We start from the raw sequence: 17,317 nt of genomic DNA on the forward strand, positions 1-17,317 counted from the left end.
ATGTGGTTTTCTTCATTTCTCCCTCTTCCTCTTTCTCCTGGTCCTGACTGCTTCAGAGCTCTGAGAACAGCCACGCAGCAGAACACCTGGATGGAGAGAAGGAGGAGGAACTGTCCAAACAAAAAAACAAAATAGAACTTGGACTGGAACATGAAAAAAATTAAAATAATTCCACTGGAGCCAAAAGTAGCCACCCAGATGATAACACAGCAGATCACTCTGTATCTGAGAGGTTTGTACTTCAGAAAGGTTACAGGACGAACCACCGCCAGGTAACGCTCTACACAGATCAGACACTGAAACAGAGGACGACCGGTGGAGGAGAGTCCATCTAAAACACTCACCACTATCCCAAAAAATGTAAGTTTAGACATGAGAAAAAGGAAGACAGGTTCCATACATATGAAGATCTCACAGATACAAAGATTAAGACTGAAGAACTCTGCCGTAAGTCCATTCCCCGCTCCTCTTACTATAAGCCATATCACATAGAAGTTGACTGGAAAACCCAACAGTACACTGAGAAAGTATAGCAAAACATTTTTTTCAGTAGAAAGGTTTAACCCATCACTGGTGAAGATCTCACTGGAGATGTTCATTTCTTCACGGTGTGCAGTCAAAAACACAACTGTAATCTGTGAATGAGGTACATGTGTTAGTAAATCGGAAAATTCAGGAATTATACAGAGTAAACCTAATAAAAACTACTTTAAATAACTCAAAACAAGCCAGTAGATGAATCAATATTATCAGTTCATGTTCAAAATCTTACTCTAAATAGAAGAGATTATACATTTATTGTACGTTAGACATCGTCAAAATAAGCTCTTTACCTTTTGCGTATTTAAAGATGGTGTGATTCATGCAATTTTGATTTCGGAATTGGCAGAGAGAGTTGTATGTGTAGCCACTTATAGATGGACTGTCTGCCTTTCACGCTGATGGGATGAAACTTGGGATGAATCCCTTATATGCAAATACACCAAGCAACATCATACTTGCTTAAAAGACAGACTGGGGTCTTGAGGAGAATCACAGCAGTAGATGTATAAAACATGTTTTAACACAACAATAGTAGTAATTCGTCATATAAGAAAATCTCACATTAAATAGAGAATGAAATTCATTTAGGATCATCTGAGTGACATGAAAACAACAACAATAGTTGTGAAGTACATCAGAAATAACCACCTGTTTTCAATATACACCCAGGTCGTTCAAAAAGTATCTGAAAACAGATACTCTTCTGTCATTAGATCAAAAACAATGTCAAACTAAAAACAACAGATGCTCATGATTCTCATTACAGCACATTCCACAAAAATGACAACACTATGAAAACTATTGAAGATATTAGGAGCACAAATCATGTTTTTAAACGTCATCTTACAAAAAGTAACATTCAAATATGTCTGCATTCTGTGTGCAACCTGCTTGCCAATTGATCTTACACCATTACAAACTTCTCTTAAACCTCTGCCCTGTCAGTTATAAAGAAACAAAATGAATTACAATAACAGTGGGCAGAGGCATATTCACAGTCACTTATAGCCGTGTGTCTGCTTTCAAAGTTGACGTCTTATAACTTTTTGCGTTTTGATCATGTCGGCCTGAAAATGATATGTGAATATAATTTACATCATATCTGGGTTGTAGTGTAAATATTTCAACATAAGATTACGTTCTTTAAACACTAGACACAATATGTTAACTTTTATATATTAAAAGAAATACAGTTGTCTTCTTCTAACTTTGAACTAATTTAAGGGTTTCTCCATTTTTATTTTCTTTGCATACGAAAAGTGTTCATGTCAATTTATCAAATACAGATTGAACATTAATTGACATTAACATTAAACTTAAAACAACTGTCGCTAACGTGGGGGATCTTATCTATGCAGTAACGGCTTGCAACGCTGAGAAAAGAAAGAGAAAGGATAATTTGACATAACTGTAACCCTGTATTATAAAATACATTAATCACACACAAATAAACAATGTTAAAGAACTGAATGGTGTGTAAAAACTATATAAAAAAAAATAAAAATAAAACAAAACTATAAAATGTATGTTAATTGTATGTAAGTAAATTGATTGGCATAGTGGTGATCATCCAATTGCGTTCGATTGCAACAGAAGTCCCGCCCCACCACGTTAGCTGCTAGTGGTAGGCGCCATTTTAGTTTTTCTCTCCGTGAGATTCATGAGACGGGCAGCAAAAAGAAGCAGAAAAAAGAGCAAAGGGGATTAAACAAAATCATCTTTTGTTGTTTATTTTCTTTGGTTTTTGGTGAGTTCACATTTTCTAATGGTTGTGTGTGTGTGTGCCAACTCCAGTTTTTCATTCTTAAATGTCGTTTGTTGTCGTAAAAGTCATAATTGTTAATAGAAGTCTGTTGTTTGACAGTAATGCATTTGTTAGTGCTAAAAGTTCATATTGTGTAACGATAATTATTATGTATGAATTTATGAATTTATGTGTGTGAATTTATTATTGCCTGTATTTATGCAGGTCAGGTTTTTTTTCCCCGTGCTGGAAATTCGTTTAGTTCAACGAGTTGCATGATGGCGAGCCAACCCGCGAGAGACTTGAGAGTTAATTCAACCTCTGAACTGGGTAGGAGAGTTCAATTTTACTTTTTCTTCAAGCGACTGAGACGGAGCTATTTTTCTTCTTTTTAATTTTCTTCATACCAAACCTTTCCGGCGACTTTTGATTCAGATCCAATCGAACCGAGTTTAATGAACGGACTGAACCAAGCATTTCTTCTGTATTGACTTATTGAACCAAAGCTATTTGGACAGAATAGTTTGAACTGAATCGAAGGAATCAATTTTATCAAACTGAATCTTTGAACTGAAAGGATTGTAAAAGTCAAACGATTTTTTAAATGATTCTTTTTCCTATTGAATCTTTATTTCCTTTTGTATTTTGAGTGAAATTTACGTGAATCTACAAATCTACACTGAACTTTGCATTTTGTAACTGTAAATTAACACAGGTGTTACATAACATCATATGACCCCTTTAAAGTTTGACAGAATGCACATAACACATAATTTTAGGGCATAGTTTAAGTAGTGGAAAATGTCTGTTTGTTCAGAACATCAGAAAAGTTTTAAAACTCGAAAAACAAACAATCATTATTCCTTTAGATTTATAAATACACTTATTAATAATTTGGGCTAAATTACATGTTTCCCTTACAAAAGAATAAGATTTTTTTCCCTGTGCGGTAGGAAAAGGTAAGTGGCTGCACCAAACCGGCCAAAAAGAAAAAAATGTAAGCAATATTTGAGTATGATTCTGTTTCTTGAAAGCTATTTAGAATCACTGAAATCAAAAAGGGAAAATACATGATCAGCATGGTCATAGTAGTTAATAAAATTATGTAAAATGCTCTTATTTTCATGGGGTTTTCCTCATTTCTCTCTCTTGCTCTCTCTTGGGGTCCTGACTTCTTCAGAGCTCTGAGAACAGCCACGAGACAAAACAACTGGATACAGAAGAAGAGGAAGAACTGTCCAAAGACTAAAACAACATGTAAATCTTTACGAAAAAAGAATACGGCAAATAAAATATTGAACCCACCATATATAAAACTCGCTCCCCACACAAAAATTGAACAAATCACCCTATATCTGATAGGTTTGTACTTCAGAAAGGTTACAGGATGAACCACCGCCAGGTAACGCTCAACACAGATCAGACACTGAAACAGAGGGCGACCGGTGGTGATGAGTCCATCTAAAAAACAGAAAAGCTCCCACCGAACTTCAAATTTATAGCTGAGGAAATTCAAGACAGATTCCATACATATGAAGATCTCACAGACAGCAAGGTTGAGACTGAAGAACTCTGCCGCGAGTCCATTTCCTGTTCCTTTTACTATAAGAAATATCACATAGGAGTTGATAGGAAAAACCAACAGGATGCTGACAATATTCACTGCAATCACTGCAAAACCAGTTTCCTCCTCAGATCTGTTGTAAAATAAGTAATCTGTATGAAAGATATCACTGGAGATGTTCATTTCTTCACAGTTTCCAGTTAAATTAACTGATCTATGAATGAGATACAAGTGTTAGTAAACCAGAACATCCGGGCACTGTACAGAGCAAACCTGAGCAAAACGTTTTTTTTACCTTTGTCCAAAAACAAAAAAAGGTTTCTCAAGTAGTGGAAAAAGTCATAGCTGGAGTGTCTGCCTTTTAAAGTGGATCTGGTGATGGGATGAAACGTGTACTTCTTTATAATGCATGCAAATGTTTTAAAATACATCATATTTTCCCTATATAATAGTATTGAAGAATGAGAGTAGAATCATAAAAAATGTCTTCAATCAATTTGGACGGGGAAAACAAAACAAAAGTTGGATCAGCTGGACTCTCCTTTCACAAATAAGCACCTGCTTTTAATAAACATTATTTGGAAAAGAACTTAATAAAATAAGTCAAACTAAAACAAATCTGATTTAGCACAGATTTTTCAGAAATGCAGTACAATATACTGATGGCATACAATATACAAATCCCATGTTAAGTAACTAAAATAATGATCTTAAAAATTGCTGTTTAATTCTTTGTAGTAAAACACTTTAAATTATTTCCTTAATAATGAAAAAGTAACATTTAAATATGTCGCACATTTTGAGTGCAAATCTTTCTATCGCATGTGTTAAGTCCTGAAACAATGATATGCAAATTTAATCGACATTTATATTTGGTTTGTACTGTAAATATTTTTGCATAAGCTGACATCTTTAAAATACAGTTTGAATATCTTTAAACCAAATTTTGAAAGAAAAAAATCAGTTTTAAGAAACAAAGAAAAACAACAAATCTGAATTAGACAAAAGTTAGTGACAAAAGTACCATGACGAAATGTTATATTTTTATTATTATTTATCCATTTAAAGTGAAAGCTTATTAGTCTGTAGTTAATTACTAAAATTAATTGACAAAAACTCAATTTATTTGACTAAAATCCATGCAGTTTGATTAGATTATTGAATACATGACTAAACTGACATAATTGTCATAAAAAGTTTGGCAAAGTGCACATAGACACAAAATAGAGCTCAATTCTGTGCTCCTTAGGGCCTAACACACATTTTTAGGGTTCTAGTTAACTATAATCATCCTGATAGTAAAATCTATTTTTTGAATAATATCAAATGTCCTTTATCTTTCCTTCCTGTCACAGGAATCCCAGAAACAAGACCAAAATACACCGGAATTATTATTTGCTTATTTATTTGAGTTTATTCAAGGGAGGGGAGATCAAATCTGTATTCTTACAACCATCTAAAACACATTAACATATATACATTATGAAGTAAACATCGCTATAATTAATCAGCATTAGTTCATAAACAGTTGTCTGGCACAAATGTGTATATATATATATATATAGGTGAATGGTATAAAATGAGACTTAATGAATAAAGTAGAATTACTGACATTTGATGAAGGACAGCTTCCCAACCCGGTAAAGAAAGAGAAGCGGCTGCATCAAACCAGCTGAAGAAAAGCAAATAAAGCTAATGGGAGAGACTACATCAGGGAGTGTATATGAAGTGTACAAAGCTACTACAACTATATAGGGAACATACATGATAAGCATGGTTACGGTAGTTATTAGAATGATTAGAAAAGCTTTTCTCTTTGTGGGGTTTTTAACTTCTCTGTCTTTCCCTCTCTCTCCTGGACCCGACTGCTTCAGAGCTCTGAGAACAGTTACAAGACAAAACAACTGGATGCAAAAAAAGAGGAAGAACTGTACAAACAGCAGACCAAAGTACACTGAGCTGAACGTGAATGGAATTGAAATGATCCCACCTGACACAAAACTTGACCCCCAGGCAAAAACACAGCCTATCACTCTATATCTGGGAGGTTTGAGCTTCAGAAAGGTTACAGGATGAACCACCGCCAGGTAACGCTCAACACAGATCAGACACTGAAACAGAGGACGACCGGTGATGGAGAGTCCATCTAAATACGATGTTATATGAAGAAATGTAACTTCATTAGTGAACTGACTCAAGGCAGACTCGAACCATATTAAGATCTCACAAACAGCGAGGTTTAGATTGAATATCTCCGCTGCGAGTCCATTCCCTGTTCCTGTTACTATTAGCCAAATCACATAGAAGCTGATAGGAAAAACCAACAGGATGCTGACAATATTCACTGCAATCACTGCAAACACAGTTTCCTCTTCAGTTCTGTTGTAAAATAATCTGTAATCTGTATGAAAGATATCACTGGAGATGTTCATTTCTTCACAGTTTCCAGTTAAATAACACAACTGTGATCTATGAATGAGATACAACTGTTAGTAAACCAGAACATCCTGGCACTGTACAGAGTAAACCTGATCAAAAGCATTTTTTTAGAGTACATTTTTACCTTTGTTGTTGTCAACCAGGAACAAAAACAAGCAAACAACAGCAAAAAAAAAAATATTTTAAGTATATAAGTCTTTTACAAGTACTAGAAAAAGGCACTTATAGCTGAATTGTCTGCCTTCCAAGTGGATGTAGTAATGGGATAAAACCTGTACTTCTTCATCAGGTTTGAAACTTGAAACATTACAAAATGACTTGCAAATGTTCTGAATTACATCATATTTTCCACAACAGGCCGGAAGTGTTATTTAAAAGAGAAGAATCATGTTAAATGTCTTCAATCAATTTAGAAAGACGAAAGTTTATGATGTTATTATGGATCAGCTGGACCCTCCTCTCATAAATAAGCATCTATTTGTAAAAGAATGTAATTTAATATTTAATAAAAATATATTTTTGTAAATCAAACAACAAATCCATCAGTTTGATCCATAAGTGGTGAAGATCTCACCGGTTCATTATCTCCTGTATAAATTGTATAGTTACTTATTGTACTAAATTATTGTATAAATGCTTTTAATGAAACAGCAGAACTCTGAAATGTCCTGAAGCAAAAGTACCAGTACCTTTACTCGAAATAAATGTATAAATGCATTTTAGCATTAAAAGAACAACATTAGCAAAAACATTACAACAACAGATGTGATTTACTACACAGCACCTGCAGTAAAAATACAATATAAATGACATGCATTTGGTTATAAATAAGAAAAACTATTAATATTGTTAAAGCTATTTTTTTAAATGTCATGAGTATTTCATGTATGTGCTCGAAGGTGAAAATGTGTGATACATATGTTTTTTGTACTAAATATTAAAATGATTTTGTAAAAGAAATTATATTATCTGACAGCAATTAAAATTATTGAAATAATATAGTTTTGGGTACCTAAAGTACCTAGAACATACAAAATAAATGAAAAGACAGAAAGAGAGTCAGAGATCACCTTTCATTATTAGATATGTGCTTTATTTGTGATACAAAGTTGTGGCATGAAACTCTAGATGGCGTGGTCCCATAGATCTAACTCAGTATGACATAATGGCGTCGTTTTCATACGTCACAGATGATTGGTTCTCTCCTGTATTGGTAGCCAATGAGCTCGCTGTTCAACATTCAAATATTTGGCTAAAGCTTATGGTAGCGTAACCCTCCATATTCCCCAGCTCCATCCGTATAGATCTGCTATGGGATGATTGTGTATGCTATGGGGGTTATTCATATTTGGTAAATGGGCAGCAGCAGTATTTCTTACATGCTCACAGCAGCATTTTGAGAGTTGTCATGATAGAATTACAGTTAACGGATTTAAACAAAACTAATATATTACATAAAAGCTTGAAAATAGATTTTGGCAAGATTTGAATTCATAAAATATGTGTTTAATCTCTACACATAAGTGCAAGTAAACAAGCAATCCTTTCAATATTAACATATAGTATACAATAAATACAATGAAAGTAGTTTACAAAATGTTCTGTTCTAGATCTATACTTTTAAATATGGTAAGTTTCTTTGAGTTGTGGTACATGTTTCCCCAGATTGCAACAATATAATATAAATCATGCATAAATCATTTTATGCATGTGTGTATTTGTTTATTTTTAAATTTTAACACAGTTTTCCTATGCGGTAGAAAAAGAGAAGTGGCTGCACCAAACCAGCCAAAAAGAAACAAAAATAACCAATATTCAAGAGTGCTCCTTTTGTATTTCCTCCTAAACTCATAATAAGTACTACAATCATAAGGGGAAAAAATATAATTAGCATGCTGACAGTAGTTATTAGAATGATTAGAAAGGCTTTTTTCTTCATGTGGTTTTTCTCATTTCTTTCTCTCGCTCTCTCTCCTGGTCCTGACTGCTTCAGAGCTCTGAGAACAGCCACAAGACAAAACAACTGGATGAAGAATAAGATGGGGAACTGTCCCAACATCGAAATAAGATTTAAATTAATAAGAAAAAAGAGCCAAGTCATAATATTGATTCCACCAGAGACAAAAATGGTCATCCAGGCAAAAACTGAACAAACTGCTTTGTATCTGAGAGGTTTGTACTTCAGAAAGGTTACAGGATGAACCACCGCCAGGTAACGCTCAACACAGATCAGACACTGAAACAGAGGACGACCGGTGATGGCAAATACATCTAAAAATCTCACAAGTTCCTCAAGAATTTTAAATTTTTGGCTGAGAAAAAGCAAGACAGATTCCATACATAAGAGCACCTCACAGACAGCAATGTTAAGACTGAAGAACTCTGCCGCTACTCCATTCCCTGTTCCTGTCACTATAAGCCAAATCACATAGGAATTGATAGGAAAACCAAACAGAATGCTCATGATATCCACTGCAAAAACAGATATCTCTTCAGTGCTGTTGTAAAAGTAGTAGTCTGAAGAGTTTGATCCATCATAGATGAAGATCTGCCTGGAGATGCTCATCTCTTCACTGTGTTCAGTCAAAAAACACAACTGTTATCTATGAATGTTACAGTACAAAATTAACCTCATCAAAACTAATTTAAAACTACATTTTACCTCTGTTCTGTGCCGTTGTCCTGTGCTTTAGCTTCTGCCTTTCAAGTTGATTTATAATGTATTGAATAACATAATTGCCACAAAAGACAAACTGCGTTACGTAACAGCATTATAACAAATGTAAAATCATAAAAATGTCTTTAATCAATTCAGATTGGGGAAAACAACTAAACAAAAAAAATCATTAGGGTTCAGCTGGTCCCTCCTATTACAAATAACCACCTGCTTTTAATAAACATCTATTTGCAAAGGAACTCAATAAAAATACAGAAAACACAAATAGATAATAATAAATAAAATAAAACATCTGATTTATCACACAGAAATCTCTTACGCCACCGTTTTGGGATGTGGGTTGTTTTTTTAAACGTGGTTCAGATGTGTTGAATGAGATGTTTATTGTTTAAAACATCTCAAGCAACTCAAAAAATAGTCAAAAAGTTCAGGAGGAAAAAAACGATAAACACATTATGTGTCATGCTATCTCATGACCAGTTTGTATGTATTTTATAAGGTGGCTAATTGGTACCAGTTTGTACGACCTCACATTTCTGTGATTTGTCTAGATCACAGGGTGGGTATAGGTTTGGGGGAGGGGTTAGGTATAGGTCATTTGAACAAATTAATATGAATTGTGCAACTCATAAAATAGGAATGATTTAGCACAAATCATATGAATTTGTATGAGTGAAGTCATCAATTCAGTCAATTTAGCCACCTAGTAAAAAATATACAAATTTACTGTGAGGTCAGGCTGGTCTATTAGGGATCTTGCCTTGTCACATGTCAGAGATCTTAACAGTTTTTAGTGAATAATAAAATCCATTAAATCATTTTTTGAACTACTATTCCATTTGTTGTAGCAAAAACTTTTACAGAGATACATAAAGCGATGTTAGAAGAGCCTGATCTTTCGGATGTTGCGTAATGCAAACCTGAAAAAATCAAGCAGTCTTTGCATTGTGGTCCCAGTGATGTAGAGTGTGTAGAGAAGAGGAGGGGTCCAAGAACTGATCCCTGAGGAACCTCAGTGACCAGTTAATGTGCTGTGGATACCTCCCCTCCCCAGTTGTACAAAAGACCATCTATGATATGTCATATTCTTATTACGAGATAGATTAATAAAAATGCCTTGAAAAATCAGTTAATCTCTATAATTTATAGGTAAATGTAAACACTTGAACAAGTTAATGAAATTCATTAAATGATCACCTGCTTTTAATAATCATGTATCTTACAAACAGACTCATTCAAAACACTGAAACAGATCACATGGCATACAAAAACAATGCAATCTAGAACAAAACCAAACCAAAACAGCAGAACTGATTTTTCAACTCAAGATTTTGAGTTTTGAACAGTTCATATGGATTGATGTTATCTTACAATAAAAATACATTTCTGCTTATATTAAGTGATGAAGACAGAAACAGAAATTTACAATAACAATAACAATAATTATTATTATTTAATAATTATTGCCATTTCAGTTTCCCAACCCGGTAGAGAAAGAGAAATGGCTGCACCAAACCAGCCAAAGTTAAACAGATAAATCCAATAGACTTAAGTGTGTCAGCTTTATCTACTGAAATCCACTGTGGAAATACTAAAGAAATACTAGGGGCATATAAGACAAGCATGGCCACAGCAGTTATTAGAATGAGGTAAAACGCTCTTCTCTTCATGCGGTTTTCATCATTTCTTTCTCTAACTTTTTCTCCTGGTCTTGACCTCTTCAGAGCTCTGAGAACAGCCACACAGCAGAAGAGCTGGATGGAGAGGTAGATAAGAAACTGTGCACTCAAAAAAAACAGGTAAAACTCTGAGAAAAAGAACAACAAAATCATCAGATTGATCCCACAAGAGAAAAGTCCTGCTACCCAAACAATAACACAGCAGATCGCTCTGTATCTGAGAGGTTTTTACTTCAGAAAGGTTATGGGATGAATGACTGCCAGGTAACGCTCTACACAGATCAGACACTGAAACAGAGGACGACTTGTCAAAGATAGTCCATCTAAAAAATAAACAGCTTTCCAGAGAATTTGACATTCATAGCTGAAAACAGCTAAGAGAAATTCCATACATATGAAGATCTCACAGACAGCAAGGTTCAGATTGAAGATCTCTGCTGCGAGTCCATTCCCTGTTCCTCTTAGTATGAGCCAAATCACATAGGAGTTCATTGGAAAACCCAACAGAATGCTGATGATATTCACTGCCATCCTCGCAAGACCAGCATAAATGTGATCAGAAGAGTTTAAACCATCGCTGGTAAAGATCTCAGTGGAGATATTCATCTCTTCACTGTGTGCAGTCAAAACTGATCAATGAATAACATCCAAGTGTTAGTAAACCAGAACATTCTGGAACTGAACAGATTAAACTTGGTCAAAACTTACAAACTAATTGTTTTACCTTGATCCTGTGCTGTTGTTTACAATATTGATTTTGAAAAACAAATGTATATGATTCTTGCAAGCCTGAAAGCAAAATAAAGTAATAAAAATAGTGGACAAATTTATATCTATACTTATAGCTCTATACTTATAGCTAGACTGTCTGACTTCCAAGTTGATATGTTAATGGAATTAAACTTTTTTTTTTTCTTTTTATGAAGACATATTATGAAGCATAACAAAATGACATGCAAATACACAAGTGGCACTGTATTTGCTTTAAAGGCCAGATTTGTTCTGTAATAGTGTTATTATGAGATAATAATAAAAAATAATAATTTGCTTCAAATCTACACACAAGTACAATTTAACAAGAGGATATTTAAACATTGGTAAAAAGACAAAGTTCACAAAAGTAATTCAAAGATCACCTGTTTTTAATAACCATCTATCTACAAACAAATTCATTCAAAATACCGAAAACAGATACTCATCTTTAACATGGCATTACGAAAACAATGTCATCTACAATGGAATCAATCAAAAAGAGCAGAAGTGATTTATCATGCAGCAAAATAGCGATTTCAGAACTCATTTATGGAAAATATAAGACTTACAAACATTTGGCCCCGAAGAAGCTATAGTCACTACAGAATGAAGCTTAACTTTAGCTACATTTTAATGTAGAGTTCATGTAGTAATCAATCTTCTTGAATTTACAATGAATTACTGTACAAACTAAGCAAATTAAACCAACTAGACTAGACAAGTGCTAAAATCCACTGTGGAAGTAAGAGAACAAAACAAGAAGCATATATTTGCAAGCATATATAGAAGCATATATTTTCTTCCCCTGGACGGGTTTTGTTGTGTTTTAGCTTTGTGTTCTTAAATGGAATATTAACAATTAACAATTGTGTTATTAGAATATGAATAATTTCACCATTATTCATAATTAAGGATAAATTGTTGTATTATGTTTAAGACTCCTAAAACTGGCTAAACGATGGTACTATTTTTCCGTACTATGGAAGTCAACTTTCTTCAAAATATCTTCCTTTGTCTTCAGGAGAACATAGAATTTCATACAGATTTGGAACGACTCGAGGGTGAGTAAATGATGACAGGATATTTTGGGGCGAATCATTCTTTTAAAATAAATAAATTAAAATAAATTTTTATACTTTATAATTTATGGCATTTCTTGTGACATGCATGGCAATTCTAACAGATTAATTGACATTTCATGAAGCGCAGTTTCCCAACCCGGTAGAGAAAGAGAAGAGGCTGCACCAAACCAGCCAAAGTAAAACATACAAACCCAATAGAAAATAACATTTGTCCATTATCCACTAAACAAGAAAGACTCAATAAAATCATATAGGGAATAAATATAATTAGCACGGTCAGAGTAGTTATTAGAATAAAGTAAAATGCTCTTCTCTTCATGTGGTTTTCTTCCCCTCTCTCTCTTCCTCTCTCTCCTGGTCCTGACTGCTTCAGAGCTCTGAGAACAGCCACGAGACAAAACAATTGGATGAAGAGGAAGATCAAAAAAACTGCCATGATGAAAATGTAATGCAAATCAAGCAGGAACAATAACACAGCCACAATACTGAATCCAACAAAGACAAAACTTGCCACCCAAACAATAACGGAACAGACTACTCTATATCTGAGAGGTTTGTACTTCAGAAAGGTTACAGGATGAACCACCGCCAGGTAACGCTCAACACAGATCAGACACTGAAACAGAGGACGACCGGTCAAAGCTATTCCATCTACAAAAATGACAGCAATCCAGACATTTTCATCCATATAGCTGATGATATTAAAGCTGCATTCCATATAAAAGAGCATCTCACAAACGGCGAGATTCAGGCTGAAGAACTCCGCTGCAAGTCCATTCCCTGTTCCTCTTACTATAAGCCAGATCACATAGGAGTTGATAGGAAAACCCAACAGCATAATGACGATATCCATTGCAATCTTTGCAAAGCCAATATCCTCACTGTAATCTGAATAATTTAATCCACCACTGGTGAAGATATCACTGGAGATGTTCATCTCGTCACTGTATGCAGTAAAACAAAAAACACAACTGTAATCTTTGAATGAGATACAAATGTTAGTACACCAGAACTTTCTGGAACTATTCAAAGTAAATCAGATTAAATAATGCAATTTTACCTGACAATGAGTAATAAAAGTTATTCAATGTTTGTTTTAAAAGAATTTAAACCCACTTATAGCTAGACTGTCTGATTTTCAAAATGCTGTTAATGCTTATGTATTTCGTTATAATGCATGAATCCTGAATCAATGCAAAATTATGCAAATACAGTATAAAACGACATTACATTTGTTGTAAAAAGACCAGCTGGGTGCTGTGCAATGGAGTTATCATGAGACAGTATGATAAAAAACAACAAACAAACATAAAAGATTAATCACTTCATCTTTACAGATATGGAAAAATTAAAAGAAACAGTAAATAAGCTATAATTCAAGCTCCAAATTTGAAAAAAGAAACATGGCTGACAAAAATGCTATGAATATGAAATGAAATTTACATTTGCAAAGAATGAAATGAAAGAATGAACTTTACAATGCATTTAAAGCCAAAACAATGTTTCATAATTCAGGACCAGCTACTGCAAATGCTCTGTCCCCTAAATTCTCGGGTTTTTGAAACATAGACGTTTTTGCTAATCAAATATTACATTTGTGGAAGGATTATTGGGATGAAGTAACTTAGACAGGTAGCCGGGTGCTAAATTATTTACATATTTATAGACAAGCAGAAAAGAAGTTGGCAACTCGGTTATGAAACTAACATCTAGCCAAAGTAAGGATTTCAGAGCTGGTTTTACTTGAGCTTGACCATTTCATGCCTTGGGAACAACTACATTTGAGACTATATTTGTGATATAGATTACTGGAATAAATGAAGTTGCAATAGTCCAGGAGAGATTTAATAAAATCACTTGTTGCAATATTTTGATTTATTTTATTTTTTGGAAAAAACATAATTTCTATTGATTTATTTGTCACATTTTAGAAACTGCATGCCACACCCATATTATGCAAAATAGCCCAGAATATGGGCTTCCGCAAACCAGGTTACTCACAGAGGTGGTGAAGTGGATTTTCTAATTTTTCTGTTAGTTATAAAGAATTCTACCAAATTAGAACATCAATTGTATTTATTTTTACTGTTCAAGGTTCCTGCATGCTTGCCTCCAAGAGCAAGAATTATGATTTATGATAATGCCTGACCTGGAATTAGATTTATGAAGCTTTAGAGGTGTTTTGTGAAAAAGTTCATTCACAGTAAACTGATTTTAATAACCATCTATTAACAGACAAACGTATTCAAAATACCGAAAACATATACTCATCTATCGCATGCATAACAATGTCATCTAAAACAAACAACAAATGTGATTTATCATGCAGCGAAACTGTCTTGATTATCTCAACTGTATTACAAATAAAATAATAAAACAATGCCACAATCTAAAGTAATCTCATTGTAACAAGGCTATAAATAAATGAATGCATTTTAACTCCATAATAGTTTGCATGGGTCTTTGTTATCTTTTCTGTCAATTTCTTTTTTTTTTTCTTTTGTATTGCTGACTAAATTCGTCATGCTCAATCATTTAACTCTGCAAGTTATTGTAATTATTGTAAAAAAATAGTTTATTTCTGGAAAATATTAGTTAATAGTCAGTCAATAGCTATTGAAGGCCTTATTTAGTCTAAATTTGAAATACAGTTCCTGTAGCTAGAATATCAAGTAAGCAGTATTTTTAAGATTAATTATTTAATCAGCAAGTAATATTGGAGTTAGACTGAAAAAAATAAACAGAGACTCAATAATGATGAATACAGTAAAGAAACACAAGAATTATTTCATGAAGGGTAGTTTTTTGACCCGGTAAAGAAAAAAAAGTGGCTGTACCAAACCAGCCAAAGTAAAACAACCATAACCAATAGACGAGAGAATAGCAGTATTATATGCTGAAATCCGATCTGGAGCTAACAAAACAACAAAAGGAACATAGAAGAGAAACGTCACCAGAACAATTATTAGAATGAAATAAAATGCTCTTCTCTTCATGTTGTTTTCCTCATTTCTTTCTCTCACTCTCTCTCCTGGTCCTGACTGCTTCAGAGCTCTGAGAACAGCCACGAGACAAAACAAATGGATGGAGAGGAAGAGGGAGAACTGTGCCAAGATAAAAAAAAAATTCAAATCAGTAAAAGAACAGAAGAAAGTTATCATATTGATCCCACAGGAGATGCAACTTGCCACCCAGATAATGACAGAACAGATCACTTTATATCTGAGAGGTTTGAACTTCAGGAATGTTACAGGATGAACCACCGCCAGGTAACGCTCTACACTGATCAGTAACTGAAACAAAGAATGTCCAGTGGTGGCGTGTCCATCTAAAAAACACACAGCTATCCAGAGAACTTTCCATGTAGAGCCGAAAAAAGCTAAAAGAGATTCTATACTAAAGAAAATCTCAGAAACAGCGAGGTTAAGACTGAAGAACTCTGCCGCGAGTCCATTCCCGGTTCCTGTTACTATAAGCCAAATCACATAGGAGTTGACAGGAAAACTCAGCAGTACGCTAATCATCTCTATCACTGATATCATTGCAAAATCAATATCCACCTCAGGAACATAAAAAAAGAAGTAATGAGAGAAATTAGATCCATCAGTGGGGAAGATCTCACTGGAGATGTTCATCTCTTCACTGTGTGCAGTCAGAATACCGTGATCTATGATTGACAGATACAGTTATAAGTCCACATGTAAAATATGATTAAAATGACTCTAATTAAATAATTATAAAGTTCTATTTTGCATAAAAATTGTGTGAATATCCCTTAACATATCAGATTCTTTGGCTGAAACAAACAGCATTAGCCTTGTCTTCTGTAAAGATGTTATGAGTCAAGCTTAAAATATATAAATAAATAAATCAGAGAAAGTAGTCTATAGTGACTTACAGCTGGACATTCTGCTTTAAACTGTGATAATGGCATGAAATGTGTCCCTTTAATATTTGGGATGTGTTCTGGATCCCTGATATGCAAATACTCCATGTGACATCACTAAATAAACAATCACAATGTAATTTAGTTTTAAGTTAAGTGATATGAATGCAAGTAAGTAACCTTACTCCATTTAAAAACTACCTCAAACTGGTAAAAAAAACCCTAAAACAAAACAAAAAAAACAAACAACATCCACAATACATTAAAAACAGCAAACAAAAAACAAATGTACTATTACAAATTTTATTATTTGATGTTATTAGATATCATAACAATTATATTACATCATCTAACATATAATTAACCTAGCATGAACAGTAGTTGGTTGTGAATCCATTACCATCTCCATAACCATCTTAACCATCCTTAACCATGATTTTTGCCGGACCTACCTCAGAAGTCCTGACCTTCTTGATTGTATCAAAGTATTCGTCAAGCAGCGTGAAAAGATTTGTGACCCGACTACTTTAAAAATTTTGCAGTCTGAACTTGGCATTAGAGAAACAAAAGAGGTGAGTATAGCATTTTTGCAAGTGCAAAATCAGAGTCCACTTCATATGTACAAGACCAGACAAAGATTGTGAGTGAGATGTGCGGCTTGATTACTGATCGGATGAGTGATAGGTTCTAGTTGCTCAGAACTCAGGTGACGGTGCTCTCAGTGACTGGGTGGTGGATGAAGCTGGCCGTTCCGTTGCAATTTATACAATAAACACCACTGCATAAAATAAATACATTATTGACATTTAATGGATGGCAGTTTTCTCACACGGTAGAGAAAGAGAAGAGGCTGCACCACACCAGCCAAAACAAAACAAAAAAAACCAATGGTTTTCAAGATTTGTCCATTATACAGTATACCTGAAAGAAAGCTTAAAATGAAATGGCAA

This window comes from Puntigrus tetrazona, unplaced genomic scaffold (assembly GCF_018831695.1).
Source record: "Puntigrus tetrazona isolate hp1 unplaced genomic scaffold, ASM1883169v1 S000001111, whole genome shotgun sequence".
NCBI classification, from domain to species: domain Eukaryota; kingdom Metazoa; phylum Chordata; class Actinopteri; order Cypriniformes; family Cyprinidae; genus Puntigrus; species Puntigrus tetrazona.